This window comes from Scyliorhinus torazame, chromosome 2 (genome assembly GCF_047496885.1).
Source record: "Scyliorhinus torazame isolate Kashiwa2021f chromosome 2, sScyTor2.1, whole genome shotgun sequence".
Taxonomy (NCBI): Eukaryota; Metazoa; Chordata; class Chondrichthyes; order Carcharhiniformes; family Scyliorhinidae; genus Scyliorhinus; species Scyliorhinus torazame.
Window position 1 is genome coordinate 383465197 of NC_092708.1, and position 12688 is coordinate 383477884.

General features: G+C 50.4%; 1 protein-coding gene across 1 annotated transcript in view; it reads left to right on the forward strand.

The window, feature by feature from the left end:
* The window catches only part of nrxn3a (neurexin 3a), a 2368971-nt gene that overhangs the window by 857805 nt on the left and 1498478 nt on the right, over positions 1-12688 (forward strand). The window lies entirely within an intron of this gene.

The following is a 12688-nucleotide window of genomic DNA, read 5'->3' on the forward strand; positions in this document are numbered from 1 at the left end:
TGGTCGAGGGCATCCAAGGGCTTATTGCAGGCACAGGTTCTGCATGGTTTTCCATCGTCACCCATGAGGCCCAGCATTTGTGGCGCATCCCTAATTGCCCTTGAGAAGGCGATGGTGAGCTGTCTTCTTGAGCCGCTGCGGCCCATGTGGTGCAGGTACACCCACTGTGATGTTAGAAAGGGGGTTTCCAGGTTTTTGAACCAGCAGCAGTGAAGAAATGACAATATAGCTCTATGCCCGGACGGTGTGGTGGCTTTCCTTAGACTTGTCCTTCTAGGTCGGAAAGGTCACAAGGTTGGAAGGTGATGGTGAAGGAGGTTTGGTGAGTTGAGATCAATGCAAATAAAAGAGTCCGAATAGCAGGGGTTCGTGGCCAGAAATGGATGGTGATCCAGATTTTGTGTGTTTTCAACATTTTAAAACCTGACTTTAACTAGTTCATTCCTTTCACATTAGGTGACAGGCATTAAAATATGTATTTTTTACTCCATGGAGGAGGTTTTATGTTCCCGCACCTCAAATACCATCCCACCAACCACCACCAGCACTGGGTGTGTTTCAGCTACACTGATGTCTCTTCGAGGGCACATAAAAAAGGACGGGTACTTAGCCCGCTTGCCCTGCTCCCCATTCCTGAGCTGTCCCCCAGAATACGGTGGGTGGGTAAGGCACCAGCCAGCCTGCCTGCCCTTAGGCCTATGGCAGCCCCTAACTGGCCAATTAAGGGCCAATTAAGGGCTTAATTTCACCTACACCGCCTTAATGCAATGTTCAGTAGAAGGCAGAAATAAGAAGATAACTGGGTTATCACCTATTCTGATGAAAATGTGGAAAGGAAGGGGTGGAGTGACTCCTTTTGAAGGTGACTGAGGTAATTCCACCCTGCAGCCGCCCCCCCCCCCCCCCCCACACACACACAAATGGTTGCAATCCTCCCCTTTGTGCCTCCCTCATTGCCACCCAAACCCCACTCCCCAACTCCTTCCTTCCTCAACCTGTTGGTTTATCCCTATTTTCTATTCGTAACAATTTAAGGAGCGACGTCAGTATTGTGCCACAGCACCAATGAGGAATGTAACCTGAGATGGAACTCCCATTATTGTGTTTCCTTTAAGCGGCTCTGATACTTATTTACTTTCACAGAGGACAACTCTGCAAAGATTTGGTTTCAGTGTTTTGTATCCTGTTAGTATTTTCTCGCATACATATTATATGCCACATTCCTCCCGGTGTGACAGCTAATTTGAGCTGGTGTCGGCACCCCCCCCCCCCCCCCCCCGCCCCGGGAGACAGCGCCAAATGGTACAATTTTTGCTTGGAGGGGGGCGGGGGCGGATAGGGGCTGGGAGAGGTGATGTTGGGGTGGGGTAGAGCCCCGGATGCCTCCGAGGCAAATTGGAGGTGGCCACAGGACCCAGACTGGGGCGGGTTGTTTAAAGGCTTGCCTCCGTTCCTGGGAACTTGTCCCACATGTTTTGTTAACTATTTAGCCCTTTAACCCTCACCCCTCTCACCACCGAACACTCACCCACTCCATGTGCCCTGTCCATGCCAACACATGTCCCCACTCATCTCCAATGGCACCTTATTGCCTCCACACCATCTCATGTCCTCCACCTATCCCTGATGGCCCCTTGAAGCCCTCATGCCAACATAATGCCAATCCATGCCCCTAACACCTTTTCCCTTTACACTCTACATGCCAATTTACCCTGTACCCACAATGGGAAGACCTCAGGAGCCATTTCAGAAGAAAATAAAATAAAGATCTAAATATTTATTAGTTTCCACTGGAATAAAAAAAAGCACCACTTCATGAAAACCTATTAAAATCTTTAAACGCTCCTCAAGCACTTATTCTCAGATCTAAACAAACAGACTTGTATTCAGAACCTCACATCAAAGACAGTTAATCCTTTCTTAACCACTTCGAGCTGTCAATCAACATGTGAATTTACACCCTCCCTCCTGGGATAATTGTAGGTTGTGAAAAGCAGGCAATATTAATATTTATATAATGGGTAGGATTTACCGGCTGTTCGCACCGGTGGGAAATTCCAGTCCCAGGCTGGTGCACGGGTATCCCGACGATCAGGGGTATAGTCAACAGGAAATCCTATTGACAATGGTGCGACCGGTATATCCCACCGGCGGGAGGGTGGTCAGTAAATCTCGTCCAATGGAGCCATTGGGGTAATGTCAACGAACAATTACTGTAACTGCTAGAACATATTATTTTCAACTCTCGTTTTTTTTTTAAATGGTCAAATGGTTAGTGATTTAAATAACTTCAGATCATGATAATCAAACAGACCTTATCTGCCTTTCAATGGCGTTTACGTTTACACCGTAAATTTATGATTTCCATACTGTGAGACAAAGGTCGGGATTCTCAGATCCCGCGGCCAAGTTCCGACGACGGCGTCAAAAGCGGCACGAGCGACTCCAGCGTCAAAGGGTCTCCAGGTCCAGGCATTCACCCCTTCCTAAGGGGCTAGTACGGCACAGGAGGGGTGTCCACTCCGCTCTGTGGCGCATGTGCGCCACAGCCGGCGCGGGTCTGCGCATGCGCGCGGGTTTCCGTATCTGCGCTGGTCCCCGGGCAATATGGCAGAGCCCTACAGGGGCCCGGCGTGGAGGAACATGGGCCCCCCACGGAACTAGCCCTCCCGCCGATTGGTCGGCCCCGATCGCGGACCTGGCCCCGATCGCGGACCTGGCCCCCCCAGAGTCAGATCCCCCCCCGCCCCTCCACCAGGACAGCCCCGGCAGCCAGAACTCCGAGGTCTCGCCGGGTAGGACCATGCGTAACCCACGCCGGTGGGACTTGGCCGAATGCGGGGGTTGAGGCGTGGAGAATAGCCCGGGGGGGGGGGGGCTTTCAACGGCTCCCGACCAGCGCAGCGACGACCCCGCGGGCGCGATTTCCGCCGATTCTCGGCCCTGACGCTGGCGCGCGATTCTCCGAGGTGCGGAGAATTGGCGCCATTTGAGCCGGCGTGTTTGGCGCGGCGCCGGCCGCGGGCCGCTGGAATTGGAAGGGCCGCCGATTCTCCGTCCCGAATGGGCCGAGCGGACGCCCCGATACCGGGAACTCTGCGGGAACGCTCGGGGGGCGGCTTGTGGTGGGGGGGAAAGGGCTCCTTCACTGGGGGGGCCTCCGATGGGGTCTGGCCCGCGATCGGGGCCCACTGATCGGCAGGCCGGCCTCTCCCCCCCTGGGCCTACTTTCCAGCGCGGCCGGCCCCTGAACACCGATCCCATGTTGGGTCGGGGCCGGCGTGCGTAAGATGTTCCCCGCGCAAGCGCAGGATGGAGCTGGCCCAACTGTGCATGCACGGGTTGGCGCGGTGCCCATTTGGCACCGTGTAAGGAGGCTGGAGCGGCGTGAACCGCTCCAGCGCCGTGTTGACCCCCTGTGGGGGCCAGAATAGGTTTTGCCCGGGCCCTGCTCGCGCCGTCGTGAAACGGGACGGCAATCACGGCGGCGCGAACACTTGGTCTCAATATCGGGGAATCGCCCCCAGGGTTGGTTTGAGCATCTAGTTTGAATGGCCCAGCTGAGTTTGGATTTCGCTCACGTGTGAGTCATGTCCTGCCCTCTTTCCTCGCCCAAAGAAAATGATATCTGTGTCATCATAGGATTCATAGAATTTACAGTGCAGAAGGAGGCCATTCAGCCCATCGAGTCTTAACCAGCTCTTGGAAAGAGCACCCTACCCAAGGTCAACACCGCCACCCTATCCCCATAACCCAGTAACCCCACCCAACACTAAGTGTCAAATTAGGGCAGGGCTTAAAAATCTGGGGCGGCCTGCCAAGACTCAGCGGAAATCAGGCCGAATGTCACAAACGTCCCATTCCTTCAGCAAAGACTAAAGTCAGAAGGAACAATGAATTTTTATTTGATAACGGACTAGAGTACTGAAATCCGTGCAATAATGTACAATGATTATTCAACATTAACCTTGTTTTGTGTAGGATGAAGTCAAGGATAGCAATCATACCTCCAAGGCAATAATGCCTCTTCATATAGTATAAATACATGGATCGTCTGGCTTAACCAAATTGGACTAGTTAACTCTTGATATTTCAAGGGGGTCCCACTCAGCAATGTGTCTTATACTTTGTGCTTGCTGCTTTGCTAGCTGTTGACATGAAACCATCGGCTTACCTGGTACCCTGTGATTACCCCATCCTGGCACCTTGGGACAAATGGTTAGTCGATATTGTAGCCTCTGATCAAGGCCAAAAATGTATTTATGTCTTGACATGTTCTACCATTCATCTGCTCACCTGAAAAGAGTTACCCAGATGAAATGGACCACATGACCATCAAGCCTCACCCTCTTGGGCCTGATGGTTGGGTCCTTCCTTACATGTAAAACAAAGAGAGATTGAAATGACCACCTCGGGCAAAGTTATTTTGCGCAAGCACTGCTGCTGGTGAGAGACATAGCAAGCAAACGATTGATTAAGGGCTGCTCAAGGCATTTTTCTTTGTTTAGATGAGGTTTATTTTTTAACGTAGGAGGCACTTTAAACCCTAAAGCATGTTGCCCCCCTTAGGCAATGCGGCGATCTGTGGGCAGCAGTGTTTCACACATGAAAGGAAATACACTTTTCCCGGTGTTCTTTTCAACAGCCTTTTGAATCACTGGGTTTGGGTACAGTTTAGAACAGGTCATTGGGTAACAATAAGACCAACAGAATGTAGCAACCCTTGGAGTACTTTCCCTCACAGCCCCTCCACCCACCCCTCCCCAACAGACATTAGCATGCCTGACTGTGTGTGAAGTGTGTTTTGCCCTTTCTCCTTTCAACAGCTTTCCCTTTTCATCTCATTTTCGCAATCTGTTCCATCTAATTGAAATTCTTCCCTGTAATTTGAATTAATGCCGCTTTTTGCTAACCCTCTTCATTCTACATATCAACCACCTGTCTTGCACAGCCGCAAACTAAATATCAATCGTGCACTTTAAGTCACTTACTGAAAGAATCACATGTGCAACATTGCCGATCACCGTCCCCTGCTGTGGAGGTGTTGTTGTCCCTATCATTTAATCTTTGAGCGAACCATATGGTGTTGTGCGTTGCACACTCGTGTGTTTTGCATTCTTTCAAAGAGCTGTCGAGCCTTCAAGTAAACTGATGCCATGGAAACGACCTTCCTGCAGGTTATGTTTATCCGAAATATATATAATTTGGAACTAATTGGTCGTAAATTGGCATTCTAACCGGGGAGTTCACAGGATGGCTGTGTTGGAAATGCCACTTTGAGTGACTAAGAGAAACGCTACACAGTGCTCCTCTGAGGTTTGGCTGGGCAGATTATTGCAATCGGGAGCTTCAACTGATCCCGCAGTGCGTGGTCTGTGTCACCTCCACTCCAATGGTGGAAGCATATGCCAACCCGTCTTAAGAAGGGGGCTCAGGGCTCCGTTATTCCATTTATTCTGCGCTGACTCAAGTCCATATCCTATTCTCTTTCCACATACACGTCTCATAGTTTTAAGAAAGGAAGACTCACATTTAGGAGGCGGGGAGGTGGTGGCGGCGTAGTGGTATTGTCACTGGACTAGTACATCAGAGACCCAGCGTAATGCTCTGGGGAACCAGCTTCGAATCCCGCCACTGCAGATGGTGAAATTTGAATTCAGGTTAAAAAAAATCTGGAATTAATTGGCAATTGTCTTAAAGACCCAGCTGATTCACTAATGTCCTTTAGGGAAGGAAATCTGCCGTCCTCACCTGGTCTGGCCTACATGTGATTCCAGACCCACAGCAATGGGTCGACTCTTAACTGCCCCCTCACGGACAATTAGGGACGGACAATAACCGCTGGCACAGCCTGCGATGCCCACGTCCCATGAACGAATACATTTTTAAAAAACTAACCCCTCTCTTGACCTCAGGACATCCAATTAAATACTTCTGACGTGTGGACAATGTTGTGAGAAAGGCGATCGGCATTTTGTCCACATCAAGCTCCCACAAACAGTAACAATGGCTAGCTAAACGGATATTGATTGGGGAATAGATATTGCCGAGATGATCACTCCCTTGCTGTTCTTCAAAATAGTTCCAGGGGAACTATTCCAGCGTAAACCATCGTCTGCTGTCTAATTAATGTCTTAATTAGGAGACAGCACCTCAGAAAGAGCAGCACTCCCTCAATACTATTTACTGGGGTGTCAGCCCAGACATTTCTACTCAAATCCCCGGATTGCGATGTGAACCCAAAACCAAATTGGCTCGAGATGCATGTGCGCTGTCCACTGATCCTCAGCTGCCGCCAGAAATTATGTAGAATCATTTATGTTGTTTCTTTTGACCAGAAATGTATAAGTAGTTTCAGAACCAGTGCTGCCGGTCCACCAAAATGCGACTAAACTGTTGCCTTTAATGAACAGACCAGCTTAAAACGCTACAACGGGTCTTGGAGGCATAAGAAAAATACATAGCACAAATTAAGGTCCACTATATAATAGTACAACATTACATATCTGGCACAAAACAGGTGCCGGACAGGTAAATCCAGCACATTGTTTATCCGCTTGCAGTTTGAACCTTTCTCACCATCTCCAATATGCAATAAGTGACTATTTGCATTGTTCCCTAAATTATTTGTACCTGAACTAGACCTCACAGTTTCAAAATAAGGGGTCTCCCACTTATGATGGAAATGAGGAAGAATTTCTTCCCTCAGATGGTAGCTAGTGTTTGGAATTCCTTTCCACAGGCTGCATTGGAGGTTGGGTCATTGAATATATTCCAGGTTGAGTTACGCCAAAGAGCTTATTTTCTCAGCGCCCCCCCCCCCCCCCCCCCCCCCACCATCACCTTTCCAGACGTTGAAACATGCCATGTGAACCTACCAGAAGTATAGAAATTTAAGAGAAAATGTGATACATTTATAACATTAGGTGTTTTGCAATAAGCTGGTATGTGGCAAGACCATTTATCATATCTTAGTTGATCAAACCACCAAGAGCTTAGACCGCCCTCTCCACCTATTCCTCCCTCTACTCCTCTCCCTCCCTCCACATTTACTTCCTCTTCTCTTCCCCTTCCCCTCACTTTCCCCTCCCCCTCTCTTCCCTCCCTTTTCACCCTCCCTATCTCTTTCCCCACCCCTCACTTACCCTTCAACCTCACACCCTCACCTTCTCCAGCCCCTCTCCTCCCTTCACCCAGCCCACCCTAATCTTCACCCCTCCACTCTCTTCACCACCCCATCTTTCCCCACCCCTCTACCCCCCACCCCCTCATTCTCTTCTCTTTCCCACCTCCTCACACCCCTCTCTTTCCCCTACCCCTCTCCCCATCCCTTTCTCATCCCTTCCCCGCTAAACCTCTCCCCACCACTCCCCCTATTTTCCCCCTTACCCCTCCTCACCCTTTCCCCTCTTCACTCTCTTCCTCTTGTCCCCACTTCCCAACAACCACCCTCTTCTTCACATCTCTACCCCTTCCTCTCTCTTCCTCCTCCCCTCTCACCCTGTTGCCCCCTTCTCCCTCCTCTCCCTCATGACTCTCTTCCCCCTCCCCCTCCATTTACCCCTAAGCCCCTTTCTTCCTCCCTCCTCTCACTCTTCTCCCTCCACACGTCTTCCCTCTCTCTTACCCTTCCTCCTGCCTTTATTCCTGCCTCCCCTCTCCTGCCCCCTCCCTACCATCCTCTCTTCCCTCTCTTTTCCTCTCTTACTCCTCCCATCTCTCTTCATCCCCACTCCTTCTTTCTTCTTCCTCTCCGCTTTTTACCCCTCCCCATCTCTTCCCCCTTTTCCTCCCTCTTCCCTCTCTTCCTCTTCCCCTTCTCTTCGCTCCTCAAACCTTTTGCCTCCCTCATTGCAGCTTCGATTTAACGCTTAACTGATTCCAAAGTTTTCTTCAATATCCCTTATCTTGATGTGTAAAGCATCTTAAATTTGCTTCGCAATGACTCGAGTTTTAAGATCGATTCTTTCCATTGCCCTATTCTCACAATGGACTTCAAATTAATAATGCAGATTTACCTTTAAAACGTTTGTACCTCTCAGATGTCTTCTGCTACTGTTGAAATTCACTCTTTCTCTTCAGCACTTTTGTTGTATCGAAAGACTTTTGATAGATTAATTCTGTATAAAATTTAGCTTCACTGCCCAGCACATTGCTGGTCTATATGTTGATGTATAATGATCCTTAATTTGTAGCTTTTCAGCGATGACAGGAGTCATCTGAGTGGCGGTCTTTGCAAAAGTGTTACCTGCACTACTGTGCCAGGCATGGTTCCTTTGGTTGCACACTCTTGCCTCTCGAGTCAGAAGGTCCCAGGTTCAAGTCCCACTGCAGCACCTGAGCACAAAAATAAAGGTTGACACATCTGTGCAGCACTGAAGTCGGAGGTGTCACCTTTTGGATGCGACATTAAAGTAAGACCATGTCCGCCTTCTCTGCTGGAGATATCGTTCCCACGGCAGTGTTTTGAAGAGGTCTTGTTCATCAGAATTTGCTGCGTGCAAGTTGGCAGCCATGTTTCCAACGTCACAACCGGCCAGTTACTTGGTAGCACAGAACTCGGGTATTGCTAAGAAAAGAGACACGCTGTCGAAGCTTTTCATCTTGGACTCATCAGGACAGGTGCAGGAATACCAAATGTCAAAGGCAGCAACAATGCCTGCTGGATGCGAAAAGGGTGCTGAATGGTTTATAAGTCGACTCTGATTGGTCAAGCGCACTGTGCAAGCTTAAGAGGAAATAGGGTGCGCCGGGCTATGCTGATCAGATCATTGCTTACTACACATCGCGCAAACCCATGAACCACCTTTGACCCTGAAAGATGCCCAGGCTACTTGAGATTACCCTGGAAGGGCAGGTGCCTCAAACATTGGAACAGCAAGTGAAGCTAGCCGTTACAGACTGTCGCTGTGCAGCAGCATTAGGATGCTGCCATCAAGCCATAAATGCGTTTTGCCTAACACTCAATGGGTGATGTGTTGTCTGAATTTCGGTTCCAGTGCAGCGCCAGATATGTAACCGGTACATTCCCAATGGCTGACGAACTTCACCAGGCAGCACACACCTTCAGCCCTTCTCAAAGTACCTAATTGTACCCAACCAACCGTGCTTCCAAAACCCAAAAAGTAGCGCAGGATTTTCCAGCCTTGTCACTGGGGGCATTGTCATGGGCATGATGGGAAAATATGGAGAACCATTGACTTTTAATGCCTCTCCGAACTTTCCCACCTGTGATGAGGCCCAACAGTATCAGGGCCAGAATATCCCGTCTTTGGTTAGGTGTTATTCCATTATTGGACAGCACTCGCTGAACAATCCTGAGTGTGCTAGGATTTGCATTGACAACCAGTTTAAGATTATTAGTTGGGTTGACCGTGTGGTTCACTTTTGCACACTGGAAGCTACATATATTCACACACAGGGGGCGGGATTCTCCGACCCCCCGCCGGGTCGGAGAATTGCCGGGGGCTGGCATGAATCCCGCCCCCGCCGGTTGCCGAATTCTCCGGCACCGGATATTCGGCGGGGGCGGGAATCGCGCCACGCTGGTCGGCGGGCCCCTCCCCCGCGATTCTCTCACGGTGACCTGGCCCGCGATCAGGGCCCACTGATCGGCGGGCAGGCCTGTGCCGTTGGGGCACTCTTTTCCCTCCGCCTCGGCCACAGTTTTCACCATGGCCGATGTGGAAGGGACCCCCCCACCCCCGCACGCATGCGCGGGGATGACGTCAGCGGCCGCTGATGCACCCGCGCATGCGCGGACTTCCGCCGGCCGGCGAAGACCTTTCGGCCCCGGCTGGCGTGGCGCCAAATGCCTTTCCCGCCGGCCGGCAGAGTGCCAACCACTCCGGGGCGGGCCTAGCCCCTCAAGGTGAGGGCTTGGCCCATAAATGTGTGGATTTGGAGCGGCCCGACGCCGGAGTGGTTCCCGCCACTCCATCCCGCCGTTCCCCCCAGCCCCGCCGGGTAGGGAAGAATCCTGCCCAGGATCCTGTCTTTTGCAAACACACATTGCACATTTTGTAACTTGGGGACAGCCTTTCCCTGGTTCATTCCCCATGACAATACTTTGACCAATCAGAGTTGACCTGCCTGGTATGAATTTGAACTAAGTTCGGCAGTTAACAGTTCTCTGCTGCATTCGCCATGGCAACATTTCAATGAATAAGTGTCTGCTTGCCAACCATTCAGCATTCTCTTCTCGTGCAGTATAAATTGTTGTTCTCTTTGCTGTTGGTTTATCGTGCAAGCTGTCCTGATGAGTACAAGACAAAAAGCTTCGACAGCATGTCTCTTTTTATCAGCAGTTTCAAAATTATTAATTTAGCTGCAAAGTGCTTTGACACACCCAGCAGTTGTGAAAGGTGCTGTATAAATGCAAGTCTTTTTAAATATGCATGTTTGCTGTTACCTGACACTGAATGTTACAACGCATTCACACCTGCTTTCTTGCTATCTCTCTTTTCCCCTACTCTTTTCAGCATTCTGCCTTCTGCAGTATGTTCCTGAATTTAAAATTAAAAAGAGACATTTCATTTTTCAAGGGCGCTTGTTTGTTCAATCAGAAAAGCTCTGATGAGGGTGTGTGCTTGAAGGCAGTCTTTTACGGGGAGCTAACGGTGGCAAGATTTGAAACATGTTGTGTAGAGTGGGTGCTTTGAGGTATTGATCCATAGGTTTGACACCCAAATCCAGGCTGACGCTTCATTGCAATACTGAGGGACGGCTGCTGCGACAGAGTTGTCAACCTGCTGATGAGATCCCGTCTGTGTGCAGGAGAGATTCGGGGGGGGCGGCATTCAAAAAAGGATTTGCTCACTGCTTGTGCCGAACGGCTACTGCAGCTTGCCTACGTAGTGACAGTCATTGCTCTCTAAAGCGATTCATTGAGGCGCTTTGATACTTTTCACTATTCCCACTCTGATATGACGAGTTTAAAAAATAAATAAATTATTTTATCGGATGTGGGCGTCGCCGGCTGGACCAGCATTTGTTACCCATCCCTAATTACCCTTGAACTGAGCGGCTCACTAGGCAGCCGACAATTAAGAGCCAACAACATGACTCTGGGTCTGGAGTTACATGTAGGCCAGACCGGGTAAGGACGGCAGATTTCCTTCCCTGAAGGGACATCAGCGAACCAGATGGGGTTCTTTTCAACAATGAATGATGGGTTTTATGGTCACCATTACTCAGACTAGCTTTATAATCCCAAATTGTATCCATAGAATTTAAATTCCACCAGCTGCAATGGTGGCACTTGAACCCATATCCCTGGAGATGTCACCTGGGCCTCTGTATTACTAGTCGAGTGACGCCACTGTCTTTGATTAGAATTCAGGACCAGCATGTTTCTGTGAAGGTGAAGGATAAGTATGGAAAGTTTCGGGAACCTTGGATAATGAGGGATATTGTGAGTCGAGTCAAAAAGAAAAATGAAGCATTCTTAAAGTCGAGAAGGCTGAGGACAGACAAAGCACTTGAAGAATATAAACAAAGTCGGAAGGATCTTAGCAAGGAGTTCGGCGGGCTCCAAGAGGTCATGAAAAGTCCTTGGCAAGCAGGATTAAGGAGGATTAAGGGCAGCACGGTAGCATTGTGGATAGCACAATTGCTTCATAGCTCCAGGGTCCCAGGTTCGATTCCGGCTTGGGTCACTGTCTGTGCAGAGTCTGCACATCCTCCCCGTGTCTGCGTGGGTTTCCTCCGGGTGCTCCGGTTTCCTCCCACAGTCCAAAGATATGCAGGTTAGGTGGATTGGCCATGATAAATTGCCCTTAGTGTCCAAAATTGCCCTTTGTGGTGGGTGGGGTTACTGGGTTACGGGGATAGGGTGGAGGTGTTGACCTTGGGTAGGGTGCTCTTTCCAAGAGCTGGTGCAGGCTCGATAGGCCGAATGGCCTCCTTCTGCACTGTAAATTCTATGATAATCTATGAATCCCAAGGCATTTTATAAATATAAAATATAAAGAGCAAGAGGGTAGCCAGGGAAAGAGTTGGCCCACTCAAGGACAGAAGAGGGAATCTATGAGTGGAGCCTCAGGAAATGGCTGAGGCTCTGAATGAGTCCTTTGCATCAGTATTCACCAAAGTGAAGGACTTGGTGGATGATGAGTCTAGGGAAGAGTGTGCAGATATTCTGAGTCATGTACACGTCAAAAAGGAGGCGGTGGTGGGCATCTTAAAAAGCATTAAGGTGGATAATTCCCCAGGGCCTGATGGAATCTACCCCAGAATACTGAGGGAGGCAAGGGACGAAATTGCTGGAACCTTGACAGAAATCTTTGGGCGGGATTCTCCCAACGGGAGTCTAAGTGCCAACGCCGGAGTAAAAACCGGAGAGTGTTTTACTCAGGCGTCGGCGCCCGTTCCCAGACCCCTATTCTCCCCCCTCCGTGGGGCTAGCAGGGGCGTCGCGCGATTTCCGGGGCCTCGGCATGGCGTCAGAGACCCGGCGGCGCGTAAAAGCGCGGAGCGCTTTGGCCCCTCACCAACATGGCGCCGGAGGTCTGGGGCCGGTCGCACAAGGAAGTAGGCCCGGGGAGGGAGATGCCGGCCCGCCGATCGGTGAGCCCCGATCGCGGGCCAGGCCCCATCGCAGGCCCCCCCCCCCCGGGAACAGAGACACCCCCCCCCCCCCCACCACAGGCCGCCCCCAAGCCTTTGCGACAAGTACCCGCCGGCAGCG